General features: G+C 35.3%; 1 long non-coding RNA gene across 2 annotated transcripts in view; it reads left to right on the plus strand.

Annotated features, from left to right (window-relative positions):
- Nucleotides 1-373: 373 nt before the first annotated feature.
- Nucleotides 374-6760, plus strand: part of LOC107848472 — a 14824-nt gene continuing 8437 nt past the window's right edge. For both annotated transcript variants that reach the window (XR_001668034.2, XR_001668035.2), the window contains exon 1: nt 374-1014. This is a non-coding gene — a long non-coding RNA (uncharacterized LOC107848472). The remainder of the gene's footprint in view (nt 1015-6760) is intronic.

Here is a 6760-nt window from a genome sequence, read left to right on the forward strand (position 1 = left end):
ATAATATAATTGAACTAATCAATACGTGTAGACACCTAATGTTATCCCTCCCAAAAACTCAATTCGTTCATTTTTATCCCACATTATCATACACCCTCGCCTATGTGATAACACCCCACAAAAATAACCAAATCCATAATAAATTTAATCTTATTCTAACTAATTTTTTACACCTCACCACTACCCCACCTCACACCCCACATCTGTACACCACCCCCTACCCGTATACCCCCACCTCGCTACCCATCCTCAGGTTTTTGGAGGGCTTCACAGAATATATACTTGTGCAGCATACAGGCATAGGGAGGGACCACTACTGATGGCCTTTTTCCATTAACAATAAATACAATATACATTTTCCACTCACGGGCCCCACTGAAATTTGTCCACCACACAACACCTCACCATTTCTATTTTATATATAATACACTCCACATAACAGCGGAGGGGACCCAGAATATGCCATAGCCGTGCATCTGTCAAATACACACATAGATATAGGCGATTTCACAGAAAAGGGGAGGCCATTGTGGAGGACTTCATTTTTTTTCTCCTTTTTCTGTTGCTGCACACACACATAGAGTAGAGATAGAACTGGTCGAAGAGAGGAATAAACAGAGAGGAGAAGGAAATATTTGAGTGAGAGAGGAGAGAAAAGGGATGGGGTTTGACAGTTTCGACGTTCTTGGCCGGAAATAGCATCCTTTCACTGGAAAACGTTTAATTCCGGTCACCACTGGTTTGAATTGGTCATTTTTAGGATGATTCTAGTTAATTATCATCCGGAAGTAGTCATACCAACTTCTGGTTTTTCTCATTCGGAGCCTTGATTTAGATGTTTTTTGTTTTTGTTTGTTCTTCGCGGAGCCTTGCTCGCAATTGGGTCCGAGTCAATTGCAGTTCGAGATCGAAGTTGATGATTTGTGTTTGTGATTGAGGTTCAACATTGAGGTTATGTTTGGATGCGGTTCTATTAGGAAAGATCAATTAATTGAAATAAAGCTTCAAATTGAGGTCCGATTCTACTCTCTTTCCCTTTTATTTCATTATTTGTGATTTTTGGTGCATTGAATGAAATATTGTGTGTTGGTTGATCATTGTTGGCAATGAATAGTTGTTGGTTTTGATTCATTGTTTGGTTATAGACTGTGTAATGAAATGATATCTCGTTAAGAATTAAAAAGAAATTTGGGGTGGAATTGAAACTTGATAAAAAAAAAAGGGTAAATTTTGGTTGGTTTGATTCATGAGTTATTGTTTGACTTGAAATAAACGTCAATCGAACTTGATAGTATTATGATAAGTCGAGTGGGATAGGCAAATGCTAAGTTGGATAGGCAAATTTTATGTGGTGTTTTGTTGAATGATTGAGTGTGCGTATGAATGTTTTTTTTTACTTTATCGCACAAGATTTGAAGATGTATTCAGTTAGGAGGGGAATGCCCCGTGGTCATTTATATTTATTCACCGGAGAATGCCCCGAAGCATCGTGTACGCAAAGGAGGCTCGTGATCAAGGCTTGAAGCAGCAAGTAAGGCATTGGAGTGTAGTTTAGGATTAGTGTAGGTTAGCGTAGGTTTACTTTTTAGTATCTTTTTTTTATTTCAGTTTGTAATAGTTGGACGGGACACTATATTTTCAGATTTGTTTGTTTGATTGATTGTTTTTGTGTGGTTTATAGATTTTGTAGTGTCAAATTAGCCGATATGCTCCACCAAGAGACCGTGGTCAAACCACGAGATCGAGGGATGCCTAACACCTTTTTCTCGGTCAATAGAATTCCTTAATCGGAATCTCTGTTCGCGGATCAGTTTAAAAGAGTCAAAATTTAGTTTGAAAAGGATCTTTCAAAGGTGACTTGGCACGCCGGATTATGTCAAGTGGCGACTCTGAATAAAAAATATAAATGATCCTTTTTTAAAAAAAATAAATTTTCAATCTTTTGTCACTTTAGTAATAAAAATCCTTTTCAAACTTAAAATAAATCTTTTTTGTTGTTAAAAAAGGGGTGTGACAGATGGCGACTCTGCTGGGGACTTTTCAGAATTCGAGCTTATTTTGGAGTTGTATCGGTTTAGTTTGGCACTATAGGTGTATAGACATTTTGTTTGAGTTGTTTTGTGTTATTGTATTATCATTGTTGAGTGCCTACGTGCTCTTTGTTTACAGTTTTTATCTTATGTGTTACCGCTTTATATCTGGCATCATGTGCATAACCCAAGTCATTCTTTCTGCAATAAGTCCGTAGTACACGTATTGTACACGGCCTCTAGTTGAGTCACCCTTGTTTTAAGGGGGGAGCTATCGATGTTATGGAGTAGGTGGAAAGCAAAACAGTCACTATCGATCATACGCTCCCCTGAACAGCCTTGTTAGTGAACCTCAACGTAGGTCAGCCTTTAGGTCATGCTTATATGCATCATATTGAATACCTAGTGGGGCTCACTTGGTCCTTTGTAGGAAACTCACCTCTAAAGCATTCCTACATGCTAAATATTGCATCTTTGAGGGTAACGAGGTCATTTGACAGACTGATTTGGGCAAAAGCTTGAGTTAGAAGGAAGTGTGTATGTAATACCTCGATTTTCTAAATCGGAATGCTACACGGTGCTTATGAACCCGAAGGACCACAAGCTAACCCATGACTGGTATCTGTACCTGTATACTGCATAATATATCATAAAATGCGAAAACATGAACATGAAAGGCCTTATGGTTCGAACTGAATAAACGTCTAATAACAAAATGTCTGAAAAAGGTATAACAATACCAAAATAAGTCATAAATACTAAAAATATGATATCTGAATATCTAATCTGACATCTAGTCTGAAGCCTCTAACTGAATTGAATAAGGATTTTAAGGAACATGTATCCAACTAACTCCATCTAGCAACTGAATAGTAAATGTAGCAATAATCATATCATCCTCAAATGAGAAAGACTCATTGCAAACTCTGAACACTGGAATGCTACTGCTGATCTGGAGCTCATGCCTCTGAACCTATAGTGTAACATAAGAGAAAGCACCATAGCGCAAATGCGTCAGTATATCTGAATGTATTGAGCATACGAGTGGGGTAGGCTAAATGCAAAGGGTTATATGTATGAACAATCCTGACTAATATGAACGTGAGAATACATACATGCATACATAACTGTAATTGAACTCGTGAAGATACTGACTACTGAGTCTGAATACTAACAACATGAGTGTACTAATACTGAGATACTGAATAGATGAACGACTATTTCTAATAATTTGAATTATGAAGAACTGGTCTAGTTGACTGTGTCTGACAGTCCTGAAGCTGAATACTGATATTATGAATTCTGATAACTGATATGACTGATACATGAGTTCAGAAAACTAATATAACTAATATAACTAATATAACTATGATGATCGGCCTAATCGATGTAACTGATACTGAGCAATTATATCTGACAGTCTATGTTCTGATGGAACTATCTGAGTTCAGTTTTATATTGAGTAACTGAATTTGAGATTAGTCCTATCTAGCGGGTGATCTTTAAATCTGATGATTTTGATACTGTTTAACTATAGTTGAGATCAGTCCTGTCTAATAGGTGATCTTGTAGTCTATTTATAATGATAAGGATTGATTGTCTCTAACAGTACTAAATCTGTACTATTGAACTGAGTTGACTGTATCTGACAGTCCTGAATCTATAATTAAAACTGTGGGATGTGTTCATCTAATGACATGCCCCAAGCTAAGCTGACTGGGGTCTAATCTTTGCCCTGACTGGAAGGGTGTCAGTACCGCACCACCACTAAAGACATTTACTGTAGAGTTAGTCCTGATCTAACAGGTGACTCTTGGGATCAGTCCTATACATATAAATGTGCTAACGGGTGACCCTTGAGTATGTCAGTCCTATCTAATGGGTGACATCTCGTACCTACGCTGTCAACGTAGTTCTGGAACTTAGGAATTGCTTCTAGGGATCTCAGTCCTATTCTAGAGGGTGAGCCCCTATCTCTAGGTTTGCTCGGTGCTAAATCCTACTCCCATCTGAAAGACACTGAACTGAATAACTGGGCTGAACTAAATAACTTAACTGAACTGATTAACTGAACTGATACTAGTGGTATTGTTTAGCGGAACTAAAACTGAGTTTACTAGATTCCGATAACGGACGAAATATAATGAGTTCTGAGGACTAGTTGAGAGTACTGAAGTTACTGAGATTGACTTTGAATACTGAGGTTATAGATATTACTGAGTACTGAGATCGCTGAGATTACTGAACTACTAAGATTACTGAGGTTACTAGATTTTCCTGACTCACATGATTGACTGAATTCTATAGATCATGGCTTGACTGAGAGTATCGTGATAACATGACATGGCTCTAGGTACACAACTATATTTTTAGGTACGAACACCCCCAGGACTCGATAGAAGGAAACTGACACACATGACATGACTTGATCACAAGATTTGAGTCCATAATTCATAATATCATAAGTAGGGGATATCATATTTCATATAGTTATTCAACATCTTAAACATTGTAGGGAATGCATGGATATATTTCGTGTACATATTGTATATCTCCATTATCTTACATGCTTCATACCACCACAATAGCAACACATAAAAAGTATGGAATTCATATTGAAGTATATAGCTAACATGGACTTGTCATTTAGACATCATAGAACCATACAAACATGAATTTCTAGCATCCTAAGCATTTTATCAAATTCCTTGCATGCATTCTTTAAGGCATAGGTGGCTTTCATACTTGCACCATATTAAACCACCTAAAGTTCATGGTTTTCAATTAATAAACATATATATTCCATGAAAACACCTTTAGACATCACATTGAAACTTAAACAACAATCGTCAACATGTACATACTCATATCACCACAAAAAGTTTACAAAATAATATTTAAAACATGGTTCTTGAGCTCTATGAACGGATTGGATCCATAGATGAACACTACGCATACCTTAGAAAGGAAACCTTGATGATTTGCTGGAGAGTTCTTGGATTGGGAAAACTTAATTCTTGATTATCTTGGAAAAAGGCTTGAATCTTGCTTTTGAGAGATGAGTTTGATGGAAACCTTAATCTTGTGGTTGAGAGTGTAAGAGAGGGTTTTTGAGATGCTTAACTGGATAAAAATGAGAAAAATTATGCCTCTTTAGGGTTTTAAGTCGTGGAAGGTGAAGGAAATGACCAAAATACCCTTGCAAAAATGCCCTTGAATTGCTGGAAAAATATACTTATGACGTCATCCGTGACAGGCCATCAGGTCCGTGATAGGCCGTCATGAATGGTCATCACAAAAGGGGTCCAAATTCTTGATTTTCTGCCTAGGGCTGATGACGTCATCAGAAATGTCGTCAAAATGTGACGACGTCGTCAAAAAGGTCGTCAGAAATGTGATAGCCCGTCAGAAACGTCGTCACCGTTTTCTAGCTTGACATGCTGGAATAAAATGGGGATAACTCTTTGCTCCGATATTGGATTTAGGAAAAATTGGTATCGTTGGAAAGCTAATTCAATTATATATCTGTTTATAGGTCATGAGCTCAAAAATTCCAAGTATAATGAGAGATATGATCGTTTGAAGTTGACTATACCAATATCCTTCTCAAGAATTCAATCTGTAAGGAATGTTTTGATTCGTTTGATAGCTAGGAGTTATTAAAAGCCTTAATATACATCTAACTTACTCATAAAACTGTAAAATAACCAAGATGTACTATGCATGAGCTTGGTACATGGCTCTAATATTGGTTTGGATGTTTTGGGGTATTACAGTGTAGGAAGGAAATTGTTGAAAAAAGGAAGAAAAAAAAAAAGGGAAAAAAAGAGATTTGGTATTTTTTAGGGTTCTTTATGACTTTTGTTTTTCACAATTCAAAAATTCAAAAAAAAATGTCTTTTTTTTACTTTTTGTACTCATTTCCCCAAAAATTAAAAACGTTAAAAAAAATTCTTTTATTTCTTTAGTAAGCATTCACAATTCAAAAACTCCAAAAAAAAAAACAAATTCCCTTCAATAGGAGCTTGGTACATTTTTATATAACGAAAATATCAAAAAAAAAATTTCTCACTACTAAAAAAGGGCTAAAAAGCAACGCAAAAAAGCGACGGATTGTGTCGCTTTAAAAAGCGACGAGAAAAGCGACGTTGGTCGTTGCTTTTTAAGCTTAATTTTAGTTTTTATTTATTTTTTATTAAAAGCGACGGCCAACGCCTTAATATACGCCGCTTTTTTCACGGATTTTTGTGTCAAGTAATTAAAAAGTAATTTATATTTTTTTTAATAAAAGCGATGGACAGCGTTGTAATTTATTAAAAAATAATAATTATTATTTTTTTAAAAATGACGTAGTCTGTCGATTTTTAAATTTAGTTTTTATTTTTATTTATTTTATTAAAAGCGACGGACAACGTCGCTATAATTTTTATTTTTTAAAATATTAATTCGAGAAAAGTGACGCTGTCCATCACAATTTGTAATTTTTTTTTTTTAACAAAAAGCGACGGATAGCTTCGCTTTTATTAAAATTAAATATAAATTATTTTTTTGAAAAGAGACGTTGTCTGTCGCATTTTAAATTTAATTTTTATTTTTATTTATTTTTATTAAAAGCGACCAACAATGTAACTATAATTTTTATTTTTAGAAATATTAATTCTAGAAAAGCGACGCTGTCCGTTGCAATATATAATTATTTTAAATTTTTCATTATTTTTAGAAAAAGCGAC

Source organism: Capsicum annuum, chromosome 11 (assembly GCF_002878395.1).
Source record: "Capsicum annuum cultivar UCD-10X-F1 chromosome 11, UCD10Xv1.1, whole genome shotgun sequence".
NCBI classification, from domain to species: Eukaryota; Viridiplantae; Streptophyta; class Magnoliopsida; order Solanales; family Solanaceae; genus Capsicum; species Capsicum annuum.